The sequence below is a fragment of the Chelonia mydas genome, chromosome 4, assembly GCF_015237465.2.
Source record: "Chelonia mydas isolate rCheMyd1 chromosome 4, rCheMyd1.pri.v2, whole genome shotgun sequence".
In the NCBI taxonomy this organism is placed as follows: Eukaryota; Metazoa; Chordata; order Testudines; family Cheloniidae; genus Chelonia; species Chelonia mydas.
In genome coordinates, this window is record NC_057852.1 from 43940592 (window position 1) to 43960070 (window position 19479).

At 39.9% G+C, this 19479-nt stretch overlaps 1 long non-coding RNA gene across 2 annotated transcripts; it reads left to right on the plus strand.

The window, feature by feature from the left end:
* Positions 1 to 399: 399 nt before the first annotated feature.
* On the plus strand, positions 400 to 18553 carry LOC122465623. 2 transcript variants are annotated; one of them, XR_006290601.1, is made up of 5 exons: positions 400 to 447; positions 5155 to 5219; positions 5884 to 5995; positions 12459 to 12522; positions 17533 to 18553. It is a non-coding gene; the product is annotated as an uncharacterized LOC122465623 (long non-coding RNA). The 2 variants fall into 2 exon arrangements; XR_006290600.1 differs by lacking the exon at positions 17533 to 18553 and adding an exon at positions 14656 to 15364 and having other exon boundaries at positions 411 to 447.
* Positions 18554 to 19479: the final 926 nt, after the last annotated feature.

Here is a 19479-nt window from a genome sequence, read left to right on the forward strand (position 1 = left end):
ACCTCCTGAAGTATGCGCAGGGCAGTACGAGGTCTGGAGAGCCCCATGCTCTGAGTGAGCGTCAGGGGATTCAGCCAATCTCCCCAGTCATAGTCCAGGAGGTCTCCAACACTTCTGCCAGGACCAACCTCTGGCGCACTGAGGGGGACTCCGCCACCTGCACACAGAGCTGGGGGTTGTGTAGCAGGGGCTCCACGAGAGAGTGGTGGAAGGCGGGTATATCAGCCTCAGGATGAGCAGGTTCCTGTTCCCTGGATAGCCAAACAAAGGCTACTCCAAGCCAATCAAGACACCTGATGCCAATTAACCAATTAAGGTCATTAGGCTAATGGAGACAGGTGGAAGCAATCAAGGTATCACTCAGACTGCTTAAAAGCTCTCCTTTCCAGTTCCCTTGAGAGAGCTAGGTGAAAGAAGCTGGAGAAGGAAGCATTGCTGTATCCTGAGGTAAGGGTGAAGCTAGGAAGAGGGAACCACGGGGGAAGCGGCCCAGAGAATCAAAGCAGCATTTAGCAGTGGCAGGAAAGCCACAAACAGCTGTTATCCTTAGGGCCTCTGGGCAGGAACCCAGAGTAGAGGGTGGGCCTGGGTTCCCCCCCCCCCCAAAACTCTACAGAGATCCCCTTGAGAGGGGAAACAAGTCTCAGTCCATTCAGGAGGGTGAACTGTGCCTACTGAGCTCTACGGCGCAACAAAGACTGAGGGGTATTTCCCCTTTCCATGTCCCCATCACTGGCCTGTGATGAAAGTAACTCAATAGGCTGTGACCCTGGCCACTACACTGTGAAAGGAAGGTCACATTGGGGCTTTAGTGAATCTCTGAGGCCCCTGGATCTGCCAGGAAGTGTGGGACGCACAATTACAGGCTCGGAACTTTGTCAGACCATGTAATAACTCTGTAATTCTATGGTAATTTCTTACACATGGGTACTGATGCCCTGTAAAATAACGTGTTACTAATGATTCCATATTACATCTCTGGTCTTAAATATAAGACCTCTGACAGACCATTCATTTTAAATTTTCTTTTAGTTTGGAACAGAAATCATGGATAATATCTATATATCTTGATGGGTAACTTGCTTGCTTTTCATTAGTATTTCCTTGCCCTGGTGGTACATATCAGTTATGTATTAATATGGTCCTAGACTGTTTGTAGGATATTATGAATAATAAAAGAACTTCTAGCTCTGCAGGTTTGCACAGAGACCTATGTGTGTTGCCCAAGCTCTCACAGCAAATCAGTGACAGCACCTGTAATAAAATTCAGATTGCCTGAGTTCCAGTCAAGTACTCTAGTGACTATTAGGTTGCATCAAGTTATCTTGATAGTCTATTGTAGTTGAATTAATAATAAAAATTGATGGATTAGATTATTTGCCCCATGGCAAGGAGCTCAGGAAAGGTACTAGCTTGAGACCACTGGAAACCTGAAATCCCCTGCTTATCCAGATTTGGTACAGGCAGTGGTAGTGACCAACATACCTTATGCATCTCTAGGATACAAGGATAGTTTTATTTCTGTATGTATTTAGTCCTTTGCCTCTCTATTGAGATTGCCAATAAAAGGAGCTACTTGTGGAGATTTTGTAGGCAGTGGTCCCTTTTAAAATATTATTTCTACAATTGATGGACTTTTTGAGAGTTTTTTAAATTTATTTTTGTGTTACAGTCATGCCTTGAGACCCCAACCCAGATCAGGGTCTCATTTTGCTAGACATTGTACAAACACATAGTGAGAGACAGTCTATACCCTGAAGAGTTTAAATAGACAAAACAGCTGAGAAGAGAAACAGAAGCAGAGAGAGATTAAGTGACTTTCCCAAAATCACAAAGCAGGTAAGAGCCAGGAGTGGTACCAGCCTCTTCCCAGTGGAAGGACTGAGGTGGGCTAGATAGAAAATTTGGGGGAGGGGTGTCTCTCTGTGGGGGGCATGAGCTGCCCAGCTCTGAAGGCAATGCTCCCCCAGCAGCAGCAGAGAAGTAAGGGTGGTATGGTAGGAGATTGCTGCTGCTGCTTGCCTTCAAACTAGAGCTGGGTGCCTGGCCAGCAGTCACGGCTCTCCAGCCACCCAGCTCTGAAAGCAGCAGTGCAGAAGTAAGAGTGGCAATCCCATAGCATGCTACCCTTACTTCTGTGTAATGTTTGACCTTTACACTGGGACGGGTGGCTACAGGGGGAGCTAAGGCAAATTTTGGGGAGGCAATAGATCCAGCAAGTCCCCCCTAGTGCCGCCCCTGTGCAGATATAGGAGTACATGGGTTTCCTGACTCATAGGACTCATAGAATCTCAGGGTTGGAAGGGACCTCAGGAATCATCTAGTCCAACCCGCTGCTCAAAGCAGGACCAATCCCCAATTTTTGCCCCAGATCCCTAAAGGGACTCCCATTCCAGAACCCCAGCCAGTGGACTATGCTGGTCTTCAAGGATGGTACTGCACAATACTATAGACCTTTCTTAACCATATATGTTCACAGGAACCTCTTCCTTTCAAAACTATTTATTTTTGTTCTGTGGGAGAATTTTTGGGAACTTCTGTGAAATGGATCCCAATCAAACTGCATAACTTTTTCTGTCCTAATGACTTGAATAAAATAAGATAGAGAACAAAACCTAATCACTCAAAACATCTTTAAACTTTGGCAACATTTGAATCTAGATCCATATTTAATGGCTGACAATTTCTCTGTAATTGACCAATCAGACCCCAAGTTTGGAAAAATGCAGATATGGCTCCAGATTTGAACTTGGCCACTCAGAATTATCTCTAATTAAAAAGAACAGGTATCATCACAACAGCTCAATCCTGCATCATTAAGGTCAGTGGGAGTTTTGTCACTGACTTTAATGGGAGTAGTCTGAAAGTAACACTCAATTTGCATGTTTAGGGGACAACCCTGTAGTCTGCTGAGCCCTTCAAGTGACATTGACATTGCTCAGTACTTCACAGGACTGGACTCTAAGGAGCCCAAGACTTGAGGCAATTTAGAAATGTATGTAGTCCTGTCAATAAAGCAAATATCTTGTTTCATTCTTTATTTTATTTGTATGGTTTTCAGATTTCCAAAGTCCCTCTTCTATTTATAACTAATCAACTCTGGTATATTTTGTACAGCCAGTGCAGTGGAAACCTGATTGTAGTAACAGTCTTTCCTTGAAATAACAATAAATCATTCCTGAAGTTATTGAAAGGCAAACTGTAGCTATATAGCAGACAGTATTGCTTAATAAGAGAGATTTAATATGAGGATGGGGTTCTCTAATGACCTCCCAGATTTGATGGGTGCAGATTTCTGGATTGGGCCAAAAGCTTTAGGAAAGAAAGAATTTTAAACTTCAGTGAAATGAAAAAAGATTTTTAATTCACAAAAGAAGCTTTTTTGTTTCAGGAAAAATAAAAAACCAAAACATGCTCAACAAACAAACAAAAACAAATATGCTAAACAAATTCTGATTTGCAGATGGAGTGTAACGAACAGCAACAAACCAGAAAGCCAATATATAATACCATAGTCTTTCCTTCCATTGAGAATTTTCTTTTCAGGGCACAGGGTATTCGAAATAATAAATTAAAACATACCTTATTTATTTATAAATTACATTTTCAGAGATTTATAAACATTTTTATCTTATCATTATTATCAGTTTCTAAATACATAATGATAATACAATTCCATTGGACCTGATTCTGCATCCTAATTCACATGAGGAGTCCCTTTGACTTCAGTGGGATTAGTTAGATGACTAAGAGATGCAGGATCAAGCCCAAGGATAGCAACTTTCATCATCTCACAAATGAACAATAATCAATGGCCTAATTTTGCAAACACTCATGTCAGTAACATGATTTCATCTCTGTAGCGAAGTGCAATGAGACTGCTGACATAAATGAAGACTGTCTTGCATGTAAGTATTTGCAGAATTGGGCCCTAAGTGATTATATATTCTCTTTGGACGCAGCTAGAATTAGCGTATCATTAGAGTTCATTTTATCAACTCTGACCGTCAGATAAACAGACTGGGAAGAGAACGGAACCATCTGTGCCTAGAAATAAAAGTGAATTCCAGTTGACTAAACCCACTGGTAATCACAGATATTGGACGGTGGTAGATCTTCATGAATAAGAGCAATATTTGACCCATGGATACAATAGTCCTCAAAATTCACTTTTGAATTTAAAGTAATTTTTAAAAATCTGTGTTGGTTTAGTATACAGCTGTGGAAGCACAGAAACTAATGGATTTTTTGTTTGTTCTGACATTTACTTATTTTTTTGCACTCTGTTCTCTGCCCTCCCTTAAAGGATGCATGGATGCAAACAATACCTCCTACGGGTCCGATCATATCTGCTGTGTAAATAAGAAATTTTCAAAACACTTTGTAATGTGTCTCATTACTAGGGTTTTTACATATTTCTTAAAAGATGAAATTTAAATATTGGCACTGGATTCTGTGCTTTGTGCCCTACAATTAGCATAGCTAACCATAGGATGATCACTGCAGTGTATAGGAACCTCCAGTAATGTAGATCTGAGAGCAACCCTCTGCAAACCCCTTCCCAATCTGCTGGCCAGGACTTCTCTGTGGCCCAGCAATCCCTGTTTGCCATATTGATCCTTAGAGCTGCTGGCAATTGGCACAAGTTATAGCCATGTTTGGATGACTCTAATTTATACGAGGGGCCATACTGGCTCCGAGCTGGCCTAGCACCAGAAGATAGTAAAGGTGGTATAAAGCCACATTTGTACTCCTGCTTCTAAATTGCATTATGCAATTGAATGCAACTGAGGATTTGGGTGCTGGTATCCAACAAATCCAAAAACTCCACATCCACATATATTAGAGACATATTCTGAGGTTTGATCCAAAGAAACATAAGTGAAGATTACTTGGAAGTTCCATATAGTACTGCGTATGGCAACAAATCAACTTCTCACATTATTTACAATAGTGTTGGCAAATAATGCATAATGATTTTTCACAGAACTTTGCTTGAACTGAGAAGTCGTTTTGCTTTGGTTATATTTTCACTGTTCCAGTGATCACTGTGAGATAGTTATCCTGAGATGGCCAGTACAACAAGTGTGCTGATGTAGGAGCAGTCCAGTGACTCTGAGTCATGCTTTGGTTCCTTCTTTCTTCTTGTTCCAGTCCTCTGCTCCCCACCTACCTGTGCAGGAGGGGAAGGCTGGTCACATGGGTACTCCTCTGCATGGGTGAGTTAGGCAGGTCACAAGTAAGTCCTTTTTGAGTCTTGTTCACACAGTCATGAAAACTAAATCTAAACTCAGTCTTGAATATTTGCACCAGAAGGGGTATATATATGTGTTTTGTGACAGCATTGGGGACCCTAAACTTTTTGTACAGCAGATAACTAATAAAACCAGGGGAACATATTACAGCCTGTATCAAATGGAGATACAAAGGTATTTCAGATTAAACAGTTTTTTTAAAAAAAGGAATTTATAATTGACACAGGCAGACCAGGCCTCAGCTCATGCCAGAGCCCCAGGCCAATTCACTTGTGTATTAGTATAGATCAAAGTGATTGCTGAATGTATAAGAGCATATTTGATGTTTAAACTTCATGAAAACAAGTGGGATGTTACTGGCATTGTTTTTGCTTATCTGTATCCTGTTATGATGTAGTAGCAAACATTTACATTGCACATACCCCTGTAACTAGATAACCATCAAACCTTGTGGAATGCAAATGAAGAACTTTAATAGAAAAGTGCTACTTTCAAAACAAGTGGCCATTGTGTATGATAATCGGAGGACAAATACTGAAAATGCATTCCTCACACTCCATCAAAGGAAAAGCCCAAGTATGGAGTCAAGGAAAAACCCTTCATCTCTGGACTGTTTGGACTCTTACAGGAAAGTGTACCAGATGCAAAGCTGAGACTCCCCAGAGATAATCTGGTACCTCAAAGACTTTTGGGAAACTGGCAGTTTCTTGCGTCACTGTCATCATTTGGAATTACAAACTGTGAGTCACCTGTGCTTATCTTTTACTTGCTTTAACCTCTCAATAACTCTTTCTTTTCTTAGCTAATAACCTTTACTTAGTTTACTATAGAATTAGCTACCAGCATTGTCTTTGGTGTAAGATCTAGTGTACCAACTGATCTGGGGCAAGTAACTGGTCTCTTGGGACCGGGAGCAACCTCATGTGGTGGGAATTTTGGTTTAAATGACCTTTAATCACAAAAAGAAAAGGAGTACTTGTGGCACCTTAGAGACTTAATGCATCCAATGAAGTGAGCTGTAGCTCACGAAAGCTTATGCTCAAATAAATTTGTTAGTCTCTAAGGTGCCACAAGTACTCCTTTTCTTTTTGCGAATACAGACGAACACGGCTGCTACTCTGAAACCTTTAATCACAAAGTCTAGTTTGTTTGGGTGGCAAGATAAACTGAAGAGTTTAAGGGGACTGTCTGTGACTCCATGGTAAGACTGGTATAGAGATCCAGGAGTTCACATTTGTTACTGGGTTGGTGAAATCTAATTATAGAACACACCACCAGCCTCAGGTGTTTGCCCTGTTTTCTGACAGTCTGCCCTGGGATAGGCACTCACAGTTGTGAGCCACCCCAGACAGCATGACAGTAATGTCAGTATTGAATAGTATTTTATGAAACAGGGTCATAATAATTTTATTTATTTTAATGTCTTTTTTTTTTAGTTATGACACTTTTTACCATGGTATCTAAGTGTCTGCGAGTACAGGGCTCCCAAACCCCTTTCTTAAGCCTTGTGAAAGGGGCAGTCAAATGACCAACATAAGGATTTGATCACACCCTTCACGAGCTGGGACTGAGCATGTCATTACTTTCTGTCAGTGACTGCAGTGATGACAGAAAAATACAGAACAGTAAAAGCAATGCACTTGGTATATTTTATATGGGATGATGCACTGCTCATCATATTAAAATGGGACAGGGATCACAGAACCCTGCACTAGAGCCCCAGCATGGAGACACGTACATTAGCTAGAGAAGGATCTGACTAAACCCTTTGCAACTAGGACTACGGAATGCACGTGCGGATAAAAGAAAATTAAATGTAAGCTTCAGAACCCTAGTGCATCCTTCAAGCCTTCTCCTTGATTTTAAGGGTTTTTCTCATCAAAATAGAAACTGTATCATAAGATTTATGCCACCCATCACAGGTTATGTTTTGAATATTGATTATCAAATTCTTATAGAACTTTTTTCAAGGAATCTTCAGGTTTAAAAAGAAAATCATATCATTTGGAGTAAATTGGAACAATGACTAAATTAGGGGAAATTTTGATCCATTTTTGGATACGCCACAAGTAAATATAGCGGCCAAATGTACTGAGGGAATTATTCATCAAGGGTCGTCTCCAATGGCCACTGAAGCCAGTGGGAGTCTTTCCATTGGCTTTAACAGATGTTGGATCAGGCCCTAATTAACTTAATTTTCTGTGCATGCACTGCTGCTGGAAGCAGCATTAAGAACTCATCATTGTCGTCATCATATCTCCATGGTAACCAACATGCCAAAAAGTCCTAGTGCAACTGACTTACTGAAATATGATGACTGAATTACAGAGCAGTATTGATTAAAGCTTTGAAGGAAGTCTCTCAAGTGGCTCTTCAAGTTAGGAGGCTAAATACTGCATATGTAACTGACAAGTGCTGGGAGTAATGGGTCAGAGGCAACAAAGCAGCAGATATCCCGAGCTACAGAGTAGGTAAAATTCCTCTGTTACCATGAAATGCTGCTTTTAGTACCGTTTCCTGTATCAAGTTGATAGTTGCCAGCAAACACATAATAGTTCTTTCTGATCCTGAGAAGAGAAAATATTGTTGGTAACAGTTTTCAGGCTTCAGCCATAAAACCATCACCAGATGAGGAGGTAAATAAGAAATAGAAGTTTCCCCTCATTTGACCAACGGTACCTCAGAAAAAACCCTCTTTAAGTAAAAAGCCTATAAGAAAGAGAACAAGCACTAAACCAGACTCTCTTGTGCTTCCATTTCTTGGATTTATTTATTTATTCATCCATGCCAGATTATAAGCATCCATCCTTTTTGCTACTTAGCTAATTCGATCCCAGGTCATGGCTGCCCTGCAGTTCCTGATCTGCTAGCTCCACCAGTAGAAAAGGTGCCCCAAGGATTTTCCCCAGTATAGGCATAAATTGATGAAGCCAGCTCTGTACCAGACCTGCGGGGGACCCTGATGCAAGGGACATTCCAGGGGCATGTTAGGATTGCGGTGGGGGGGGGTTTATGCCCTCGTTATTCCCTTTTGCCTCTACCCCCTCCAAGGACAACTGGGAGCTGGGTGCAAGTCAGGGAAAATCTCAGGACTATTCCAACATGGATATGAGGCCAAATTGGCTCTGCAACCCCCCACTGTGGGGGAGATGTAAGAGTGACATAAAAACTTCATTAAATTCAGTTCTGGTGCAAGGATGGCTTCCGCCCATTACTTTGTTATTGATAAAGTTTTCACTATGCTCCATTATGTCTTTCCGTGTGATTGTGGTTTCTTTTTAGTTTGCTCATCACTTCTAAATGAGGTAGATTTTAAAATTCAAAAAATGTTGAAAAAGCTTCTTGAGAGCTCGTAGTTATTTCCCGTTGGTAAACTTTATTTCAGGTGTTGTTCCAAGAGAAATTATACTCTGAACTTTAAAGGCATTGCCACTGTGAATAATCCACCTTTTAATCCACTAAGCAAGAGCAGAAGGGGTGGGTTTTTGAAATCTATCATTGTTGGTACTTATCTGATCCCCTCTTGGAAACTGAATAAGAAAAGCACAGCTTCCATCACCTTCGTAATGTGTACTGTGTACAGTGCTGAGATTTGTTCTAAAATTTAACAAATTGGATTTAAAGAAGAAAAAAGAGAAGAATAAACCTCCAAATTATTTAAAGGCCATTTTATGCTTTTAGGAAGCTGCACAGAAGAATATAGATAAGTTTACTAGCTCCAGAGGGATCTAAAATTAGCTTGTAGACGCTAAAAAGCAGCAAAGTACTAATTTAAAGCTTTTCGATGTGGTTCATATAACTCACTTCAATATGCTGAACGTAGTGCACAGAGAGAGAGTGCCAATGTCCTTGGAACTGAAAACATTTCAGTACCAACAAATACTTTATTGTCCTCCTTCCTAGAGAAACTGGAAGCAATGGTGACCCTAAAGCATTCTCTTTGGAAAAGGAAAACAACTTTGCAATAATAATTATTCCTTGAGTTCAAAAGATTAAGCCTTATCCAGAAAGAAATAAAATGATTATAACAGCTGTTTGAAATTGAATGAAGATGTCAATTATGCAGATAAGGAAAAAGGAATGGTGGTCTAAAAGCTTCAAAGGAAAATCTATGTATAGATGTGTTTGGGTTTTTGTAAAAATAGATCTACACTGCTAGATGATCTGCCCAATTAATGTTTCACCTTTTATGTTTTCCCTTCTTAAATGCTTTCAGTTCCATGCATAACCACAGACTTTTCTGAAAGAATAAAAAGTTTGCCTGAAATAGCCCCCCACTACCTTTTCAAAGTGTCCCAAAGCCTGATCTAAGAACATTACTGATCCTTTCTCTCTTTCACAGCGAAATTGTTTGCACACTGTTCAGTCCCCGGTGCTTACTTTACCAGTGACAAGAATAGTCTCATGCACCATCCTTCTCTGTGGTAAAGGAAAAGCTTATTTACTTAAAACAACTGCTTGCAATGCTGCAGTTAAAGAGAAAGTCAGTGTTTGCATTTAATGGGTATAAACTTGGTTTTAAACCCTGGACGCTACTGAAATTTGTAGTATAAGAGAACAATACTGCGCAGAACTAAATTTAAAAATAGATTCTTCAAAGACAGAATTAACATCTGATAACTGGCTACCATGCATATGCAATGAATATTTTTTCAATTACATTTCAAATTAGCATTGTGTTTATTACAAGTCTGGTTCACGCTACTATTGCAAAAAGTGCTAATGTCATGCATATTATGAATCATTAATGTGCATACATTCAAGATGAAACTCTCTATAGCAGGGGTGGGCAAACTTTTTGGGCAGAGGGCCACATCTGGGTGGGGAAATTGTATGTAGGGCAGGGGGTTAGGGTGCAGGAGGGAGTGCGGGGTGTGGGAGGGATGCAGTGTGCAGGATCGGGTTCAGGGCAAGGGATTGGGGCAGAGGAGGGTACGGGGTGTATGAGGGGGCTCAGGGCAGGGGTGCAGGAGGGGTGCAGACTGCAGGAGGGAGCTCAGGACAGGGGGCTGGGGTTTGGGGTGTGGCGGGGGCTCAGGGCAGGGGGTTGGGGTTCCCCATTCCTGGCCAATGGGAGCTGCGGGGGGCGGTGCCTGGAGGGAAGGGCAGCACACGGAGCCCTTTGCCCCCCCGCCCCCAGGGACATGGTGTCGGCCTCTTCTGAGAGTGGCACAGGGCCTGCAGCACCACTGGGAGCAATCCCACATGCCGGATACGAAGCCCTGAGGGGCTGGATCCGGCCCGCGGGCTGTAGTTTGCCCACCTGCTCTATAGGAAGAGAGAACACTACTCTGTGCACCTAGACAGTTAGGTGGATTGTGTAGAACTTTCCTTTGTCTGGATGGGCTGTCAAACCTTTCTGAGGTTGGTTTGTGGAGTGGAACAGCTGCACAAAAGGAGGGTTAATATCCAGGCCACCTTTTAAGACCATGTGGTCCTGGGTGAGCAGTTTTACATTAGGAGATTTCTAGGGGTAAGTAGGGAAAGTGAAGATTTTTTTATGCAGGAGTGTCCAAGAGAGAGACACAGGCCTAAAAGAGATGCTTCTTAGCCTATACTGAGGTTTCTGCAAGGAGGGAATTGGCTATGTGTAGTTTTAGCTACGCAGTTCCAGGTAAATAGGATTGGTGTACAACTAATAAATACACAACTGCACGCACAAATTACGGTAGAAAATATTTAACTCTGCTTCACTGACTTGTCAAAAAGGAAGTTGACCTGCATAATCTCAATTTGCTACCGCTCAGCACTAGGGTTTAACATGATGGAGCTGTTGTTCTGTATCATGTCAAAGAATGGTTTTTAGTTTCATCTCAATATTAGAGTTTAAACAATACTCTGTTCCATTTCCAAGAGCAAAGGACATATTTAAAGACACTTTGTTTAACAAGTAAAACTGCCTTTCTAGAAGGAGCTATTACCATCTATTGAATAAATATGTATTTCACTGAGTCAGACATTTCTTTTTCAATTTTTTTTGTGCATTACAGGAAAATGTATAAGTGCCATTTGGAATCTTTGTTAACTAATTTTCTAAAAATAAAGGAAATTCCCCAAAATAACAACAATATGTAGTTAAAAGGTCGGACTTAAATAGAACAGAGAAAATCCTGGAAATTCAGAGTGAAGGGTAAAACTGCATCATTCTTAACGGTGTCGTGGTGTAACAGATGATGTATCACATGGAGCTGCCATTGCTCAGAAGCCCCCTGACAGAGGGCCGTATTTACAGTGTGAAAACATGATGGGACCAGCTTATTTTATTTTCACAGGGGCAAAAGGAATAGATTATTTTTTCTCCTCCTGGTCACACAAGACCCTCCTGTTCTCTAGAACACTCCTCAACATTTTCTTTATAAAATTTGCAAGACAGAAATATTGAACTATATTCCTGTCCCAACCTCAATACAGAAAGGAAAGATGGTTTAGCAACCAGAAGAGCCTGTCTTCTTAATCTAAAATCTATGTGAGGGATAGACTTTTAAGGTCTCACAGGCTTAAGCCCCTACCCTTACTCTCAAAACTCCCAAATTGTTTGTGTGATTTCACCCACTTTTGCCTGGTATCCAGGAGTTCCCCATCTTCCTCATCGGTTACTGGTAGGCAGGTTCACAGATCTGGGGCTTCAAAAACCAACTTGGAGCATCTCCTAGTTTCTGCCTTTGTTTAAATTCAGTCTTCTGGTACACATTGTTGTAGCAAGCCCTAGTACTTGTGGGCTCCATTGGGCTCCAGCCACACCCGGTTTCTTTAAACACTAGGAATAGCTGATGCCTTGCATGTGGCTGATCTTCAAACCATTAGTATGTGAATTGTCTTTCAAAATCTGATACAAATATTAACTGTCATGGCTGCTCTTATGACTACTACAGCTGTTGTTCTGGAGTGGCAGTTGACAGCTTCATCCTGCCTTGTCTCTAGGGCTTTTACTCTCCCTCACTCAGCAAACTACAGCTGGTCTGTTTTTTCTCTGAGATTAACTTTCTGGATTTATTTATGCTATGGCTGCCAATTCTGGAGAAGCCCATTCCTAGAATTGGAAGAAACATTTAGGATAAGGAACTAGTGAAGCGGAGTAAGCACTCAAGCCCAAGTATGTATAAGGTATGTAAAATAGGTACTTGTTTACTAACACTTCAATCTGCCCCCGCTAATTCTTCCTTTTTGTTTCCTTTCTTCTCCTGTGGTCTCCATTCATTTAAGTGACGTGGACAATGGCTGCCATAATATGGGCCTGAATATGAGAAGTCCGGAATACCTAAGTCAGGTAACTTTTACCCAGGGAAGCACCACTGTAGCTATCCTTCAGGCAGACAAGATTATGAGGCCTATTGGTCTTCATCAGGCTAAATGTACTTAAAAATGCATGCTACCAGTATGGGGAATAGCAGAGCTGGGCATGAGGAAAACACCTCATCAGGGAGAGAGAGGGAAGAGTTTCCTCCCTGCCAGTTATATTCTGGATCTTTCATATGTTGGAAGAATTCTGTCACCACTGTCATTGTTCCACTCAATATAGTCAATATAGCAAAAGTAAAATGTTGACTCAGGGTCATTTGAAATGAGTAACAGTATGTCTACATTTTGTTGATGCTACTATCTGTATAAACACTGTATTATTTTTCTTTCTCTCTCTCTGCACTGTACATTCCTGATTCCATATTGTAATCACTAGACTTTCCAAGTTTCCCCATCAGCCAACATCCCCCACTGTGTAGCTGAGCAATGTTTTGTATTAACTCTACCAAATAGTAAATATGATACAGAAAATAAACACCGGTAAATGTCACAGAGAAATTAGCCTGCTAATGCATCTAAACCACTAACCCCACTGAAGTTATTTTGGACCAGGGGTTGGGATTTCAGAGCTGTGTAAATTGCTAGACATCAATCCATATTTTGTTGTTGTAACTTTTACTCTTAGTCACCAGATAATACGTTGATAGCTTTTGTACCTTACTATACTCTATTTACAGTATTTCCACTCTGAAAAGTTAATCTCTGCTATTTGTATAGCATATGGAATATTGAAAATTCATTTATGATACTTAAACCTTTGAGCTGCAGTATAAAAAAGAAAATATTTCCTGTTAGATAAGAAAGTCAGCACTGAAAGTACATACATCATAAAAGGAAGTTCAACTAAATGAATGGGCATAGGCACTGTTAGCTTCCCAGACCTTAAAACTAAATTCCAAGTTAATTTTCTTTGGAGGGAAAAGAACTGTTGCTACATAATATCATTCATGCATCCTGGGACACTTAGTTTCTCATAAGCCTTTGAATTTTTTTAAAATCCTGTTTTAAGAATTCATATTTTTGAGGTGGTGGTTTTTATTCCACAAAAGTCTGTTTCCATTATTATAAGTATAGACAGGGATGAATTGAAAACATTGCGTAAAATACGATGACTTGAACCTTCATCCAAAACTTGAACCACTTTGAATTAAAATAATCTCAGATGCAAAGAAAGATGGAAAAGCACTGATGAGCCAAATGCTGTCTAAGAATATGAAATGCAGGCTTTCTGCAGAGCTCCTGTCAGAGTGCAGCGAACTATGACCCAGAGAAGCTGAAGGGAATAAGATTTTAATATGGCAGACGTTCAGAGAAAGTGGCAAATATAAAACTTCTAAGTGACAGAGTTATTAAAGGCAGGGGTATATAGTGGGTGATAGTAATGGTTGGAAAAGGTCATGAAGTTTGAGGGGGTTAAAATAGTGGGGTTTAGGGGTTGGTACCAGAATGCTTTATCTATCTAATCTGTAAATAGTTAATAGCTAAATTACCTGTGTTTTGTGGAACCTATAAAACTCATTGTGCACTGGAAATGGCTTCCTCTGCGTGCTGCTCTTTACATTAGTTCTTAACAGGTCTCAGGAAGCCTCCTGGGAATATAAAAAGGGAGCTCAGAAAATGTATTTAGGATTAGAAAGATTGATTTGGGTATGGTTAAGCCTATTGTACATCAGGGAGCTGTTTGTAGTTTATGCAGAAGGAACTGGGCCTAGAAAGGGAAGCAGGATCAGGAAGAGGTACACTGGAAGGCAGGAAGAAGGTTGGGACATGGTGAAGAGGGAAGAGAGGTACTGGAACTGGTTAAATACTCTGAATAATCATCCAGGAAGGTGCTCCTCTGAATTTATTTAACACACTTTTCACCAGTAAACAATATGCTATAAAAATAGCTCTTGAGGTGTAACTTGCTGTCAGAAATCTCAGGTTGGGAAGGATTTGTTGTTCCCAAATTTGAAAAAAGAAAAATCAGTTTTAAAAAGTTAATATCTGGCAAGCCTGGGATAGGAGGGAGCTGTCACCCGCCTTTTAACAAGTAAATAACAATTACTATTTTCGCCATCTTTTATTTAATCATTTAAATGACGTCTCTGTTTCTAAATAGCTTTCTATGGGATGCAACTGTAAATCTTGGCAAAAGAAGGTTTCTGCAACTTTTCCCAACTCCTTCTATTGAACATGTGGAATCCAGATCCAGAACCTTTCATAAGCTTTCACAATGCAGAATGGTGCAAGGGTTGTTTATTTGTTGAACTGAACTCTAAACTCTAGAGTTCTAGTGAACAGGAGCATGTGTAAATGACAGAGGGTGTGTGTGTGTTATATGTTTGTTTTCTTCAAGTATGAATTCATTTCTATTCATTATACGTTTATTTTCTTCAAGTATGAATTCAATAGCTGATTCACGCTGTGGGTATTATAGGAAATGGAGTGAACTTCATATTATGAAGTGTGAAATGGCTTGTCAACTGAGCCAAAAATTAACTTCAATGAAATATTCTCTTTTTAAATTGGCAAAGTTGAGGACAGCTATGTTCTATCACCTCCACTCTTCAGACCAGCTAGCACTAAATATGTTCGACAATGCAAGTTATTTAAATGATGTGTTAGTGTGCTGGTGAAGGCTGAAAATGCTTTAGAAGTTAGATTCAAGAAAAGAACATGGAAATAATTAGTTTCATCCAAATACAGTAGTAAATGACATCAATGACTGTCTCTCCTTTCCGTTTTATCTTGGGCTGTGTATCAAGCAAGTATTTATTGAAATATTAATGAAATATTGTGCTGCTTACGTAAACAGCATGCCGATTGCTTGTGAGTGATGTGATAGTGATGGTAAGAAAGCTGTACCTTCAGCTCAAACTCTCTATGATTTAAAACACACATCTTTAATTTACTTATTGCCACTTTTATGGACTCTGGGCCAGATCCTTTGATGTGCTGAGTGCCAATTTCTAGTTGCTGAGTGCCCTCAATTTCTACTGACCCAGGAAGTATTGACTTGTTTCTTTTTGAAGGCGAGCATAGTGGTCATAAGGCTAATAATGCAGCCCTTATAAAGCAGTTCTTTGTTGTCAGCAGAGCAGATGCAAGAAGTGGCAGTGCAAGCTTCCACACACCTCTGTCTACGTGCCTTTCTACAACATAAGAGGACCCATGTGCCACACCTTCTGGGGGTGGAAGAGCAGGTCAGCCTTCAGGCCTCCCTAATCCTTCGATTCTCTGATGAGCTTGCCAACAAGTTTGCCCATTAGTGACAATTCTGATGGGTTTTTTTTTCATCTGTCTATGGAACCTCTCCACACAGGAGCTAGATTCAAACAGTCAACTCATTTTACCTAGGCTGGCAAAGAGCTGTGTAATGACTGACAAAGACTTTTTGGTAACTGCAAGCGAGAGTAGAGCCCATTACTTCCATATTGTAGAGCAACATCTTACATTCCAATATCTGGTTATATTTATAAGATATTTTAAAAGGAGTTGTAAAAAAACCCTTTAAGGTTAAATTTAAAGTACATAACAGAGTCTGACTCAAGAAATAAGCTCCCAAAGCAAATTACAAATACTTGTGGTTTGCAAAGTTGCAAGAAAATGACAGAGCTGCCATTTAAGAACACATTTATAATGCAGCTGGATGATTCCATGGCACATTGGACTTTTTCTTCCTGAAATAAAACTTCTCTAGCTAGCCAGGAGAGAGGTTATATCAGGAAATCATTTCCATAGGTTGAAGTACTAGACTTTGTATAGAGTTCAAGTGTTAACTCTGATATGATTTAAAGTGGTTCTTGTTTCATGCAAATATCACAAGGAAAACAACAGAGGAATTTGAAAACCTGTTAAGTTAAAATTATAGGTCTAATTTCCTTTTGAAAATGATACTTCAATTTTTTTTTTGCAGCACAATACAAAATAACTTTGTTTTGATAAAGAGAAATGCAATTCCCTGCCAGCTCTAGTATATTTGGAAAGATTTAAAATTTTGATCACTTGGCTCAGATGCTGAAGGTAATTTGACTGCATAAATTTCATTCTGATACCAAGGTGATGAGCTTTTCACAACTTGGAGCTGTAGATCAAAATAATGAGTGCAGCTAAATTACATTATGCTATTAACTAAGTAAGTCTGCCTGTTATTATTATCCTCTGATGGGCACCAGTGTGAGTGCATGCACAGACACAAAGAAAGTCAGGATGTATAACTGGAGGGAGTTGTGATAATCTAATTTGTGTAGGAATATATCAGAAATGGCACTCTACAGTACATGCATATGTTGCATATGTTACATGGGTTTTTTCTACTTTTGGTTTGATGTTCTAGGCTATGATCTAAAACAATAATAATTATAGAATTGTAATTGTATCATGTTGTGAATCCTTATTTACATGGCTATAGTAAATATCACATAAATTAGATGAGTTAATACTTCCTTTCTCATATTCTAAGAAATTATTTAATCAGGAATTTAGAGAAACGTAATTGTGGATGACCTCCTATTCATACTATTACAATCACCTGCTTCCCCATACAAAGAATCTATTTTCTGCACACTGTGTCCTAGATCTTCCCTTTTTTCCTTTTCCATGCACTATCAAACAGTTTAAGATTTGAGTCTGAGCTCGTGCCTGTGGCTCAGCAGTAAACTTGGCCCCTGGGAAGAGAGAGAGTGCCTTGACTAGCCCTGTAGTGACAAGGCCAAGACAGTTCAGACCAGGCTCAGGTAGGAGTACGCCACAATCAAAAGCACAGTCACCCAGCCTCCATAATTTACAAATTTCTAAAAATAAATGCATTCATGTAAAGCCAAGTCTGCTCTTGCTGATGTCAATAGGAAACTCCTACTCAGCTCAAATGTTAAATATTGGAGATAGAAAATAAATGGGAAGATGAAGCACATATCTCATTTTCAGAAGAAGATTGTAAAGAAATTGGCAGAACGTCAGGAATACTTTGAACTTTTTCTCTTTATGATTTTTCCAGAACAAAGTCTTCAACAGGTTTTACAGGAAACCAGGGCATCTACATAAATTTGCTTTAGCTATTGCTGCACTCTAAATGGAAGGGAGGGTCAGGCAGAATATACAAGCACAGAAACACTCAGATGAGAGAAGCTGAAGAGAACTTTATCGCAATAAGACTGAAACGGACATTTACAGTAACTTTCTCCTTCTTTCATATGCGCCACAAGTTAATATCTGCATTGTTCAGACATCTTACTGCTGTATCACTGAGTGTAGCAAGATGCTGCAGTCCAGCCTCCTATCCTCCACCCCATGTCTGACCATCAGCATCGCTGACCCGTAGTCATGCTATGAAGATTGGGCTAAGCCAAATTTCTGCATTGTGACAGCCACTCTGGCTGGTCCAGTCAACAGCCTGGTAAACCCAGTCCAGAGTCTTCATCCCAGGTTGAAAACAGGTGGGTGTAAGTAAGGGGTTCTGAAGTTCATCAACATTCCTGTCTCTCTATCCCAGGACTGCTGCCACTCTGCAAGGACATAGTTATTAAACCTGATATACCATTGTTCGTCTGAGCTTAACACTACACTGGGAGCGCTGGACATGAACTTATGAACAGCAACTGCAAAAGGATGTGACAAAGGCAGTCATAGCAAGTCAGCAGGAACTGCAGGTGTAACTTCTCTAGACGTGCCTTAAGTCTTGTCCATGGCTATGTAATGCCATGGGGTCTTTACAAAGTCATGGCCTGTTCAAGGCTGTGAACACCAGTGGATCTTAGCACTGGTATTTTCAAAAACACTACAGAGGTCCCTAATTCTGCTCCTATTGAACTCTATAATTACTATTCAAAGGGAACAAAGCCAACGCTCAGAGCAAAACTCCCACACTCAATGATGAGGAGCTTCCTCTGATAGAAAAATGTGCAATCCGGTGATTTAAAATGTGTCGGGTGAATTTAGTGAATATTTAGTGAAAATTTAGTGAATATTGCTACCCCCTAATGGAATTACTCGTGCAGCTGAAGTGGCAGAAGCCATGCTTTGGAGATGAATGTCTAGGTTCCTAATCCACTGAAGACTCAGAAATTCAATAAGCTAATAATTATAAAAGCTACAAAACAGCAACTAAGCTATCTGGGTTTTTTGGGTTTTTTTTGTGGCAAACAACAAAAATATTGGCACAATATATGCAAAAAGTCTCTCCAAAGCAATAATACCTATATCTTATATAGCACTTTTCATCACTAGGTCTCAAAGCACTTTACAAAAAGGGCAAGTATCAATATCCCCATTTTACAGATGGGGAAACTGAGGCACAGAGCAATTAAGTGATTTACCCAAGGTTATCTAGCAGGCAAAATGCAAAGCCAGGAACAGATCCCAAGTGTCTTGAATCTCAATCCAGAGCCCTATCCACTCGGGAACATTACCTAAATGTATTCTGTTCTTGATCTCATTAAGTTAATAACAAGACTCTTATTGACCCAAAGAGGAGAAAGATTTTTATACCCAGATATTCTGTGGATATGACAGGAGGCTAGTTTTCAGTCTGCAGTTAAACATTAGTCAGGAAGTCTGGAAGAATAATCTAAACAAATTCACACTCTTATTCAAACTGGAAGCTTTTTTATTACTTTTCTTTTTCATGTCTCATTGGGCTTAATTAAGCTAAACCTAATACCTAAAAGCAACTATTAATGAGTCTGATATGTGTTGGACATAAACAAATAAGAAGGGAGATATGACAGGAATGTGTGAGTATTTCAGCAATCTGATTATAATGTAAATTATTTCTAGTTTTATTGGATTTACTTTTCCCATCATATTCTATTGATGGATTTCAGATCTGTAGTGGAACTTTATGCAGAGAGGACTGAAAAATTAATTTACTAATTGATTAATACACTCATTTTCTATAGTTGTAAAACATACAAACAACTGGAAATACACTTAATTAGTCTCATAT